At 29.6% G+C, this 1,328-nt stretch overlaps 1 non-coding gene across 1 annotated transcript; it reads left to right on the plus strand.

The window, feature by feature from the left end:
- Positions 1-319: 319 nt before the first annotated feature.
- On the plus strand, positions 320-392 carry TRNAR-CCU. Its single transcript has one exon. It is a non-coding gene; the product is annotated as a tRNA-Arg (tRNA).
- The last annotated feature ends 936 nt before the right edge of the window (positions 393-1,328 follow it).

The raw sequence follows: 1,328 nt of genomic DNA on the forward strand, positions 1-1,328 counted from the left end.
AATACCCCAAGTGACCAAGTTCTCATGAATGGCTCAATTTCTCAATTGCATATATACCATTTTAGTATCTACAACTATTATCTTTGTATGGAACATAAATTCATATCAAAATATTGGATTGCTTATAATATAACTCAAACACATCAAGGAATTTACTGAGATAATTTAAATAAAAAATATTTTCTCATTAAAATTGTCTTAAGTTGAAGTGAAGAACAGTAAATGTGGAGATCGTGGTATCTTCATCAAGATAAAAAAAAAAAACTATAATTTGTATGCAACTTTTAATAAATTAAATCAAATAAAAATATTTTCAAATGCGCCTGTAGCTCAGTGGATAGAGTGTCTGTTTCCTAAGCAGAAAGTCATAGGTTCGACCCCTATCTGGCGCGTATCTATCTAATTTCAATTTTTTGCACTTAGAAGAAGTATGATTTATTCATTAGGTTCTGAGGTCACTATCTTAATTTGTTCACACTCTCATTGGATGTTGTTTTATATCTTATGAAATACATACAAAATGTGCACATCATAGGGTATCTGGCGCGTATTATTTAAAATGTTTTTGTTTATCGTATAATTGTTATATATCTTTTATCTCGGCAGATTATCCTTGGAGCTAACTCTATTCTAACACACGGATAAAAAAATTATAATAACTTTAAAATATGTATTCAATGTTTAAAATTCTCATGATTAATATATTAAAATAAAAACTAGAACACTCTCATTTCACATTTTATACATTTCGATAAAACAACTCATCTTCTCACATATCTCATCACATATATTTTTCCAATACATTTTTTATATCATGAACTTACACTTTCACTTTGGTCAAATCAAAAATCTCAAACAGTTCCAATCTCTTTTCTATCCTCACTTTAGCCCATTAATGCTCAATCGAGCTCTCATCTCATTCCACATTTATCTACCAATTCAAATTGGACTTCTCATCTCGTGACTTTAACTTTCACTTCGGTCAAACAACTAATCTTCTTGTATATTTTATCCATCAATATCAATTTATTTCCCAATCGACCTCTATCTCTTTGACTTACTTTTACTTCGACTAATCAAAAATAATCTCATTCCACATTTATCCACCAATCACAATCAACATATATTCTCTCGAAGACCTTAATTTCACTTTATCAAACAACTCATCTTCTCACATATTTTATAATATACGACCCGACATTCTTGTCCTCACTTCAACTAACCATACATCACATTCCACATTTATCCACCACAATTGACATCTCATATCGTTTCCTTACTTTCATTTTGATTAATTAACCATCTCATTCCACATTTATCCACCAAAT

Source organism: Impatiens glandulifera, chromosome 2 (genome assembly GCF_907164915.1).
Source record: "Impatiens glandulifera chromosome 2, dImpGla2.1, whole genome shotgun sequence".
Lineage (NCBI taxonomy): Eukaryota > Viridiplantae > Streptophyta > Magnoliopsida > Ericales > Balsaminaceae > Impatiens > Impatiens glandulifera.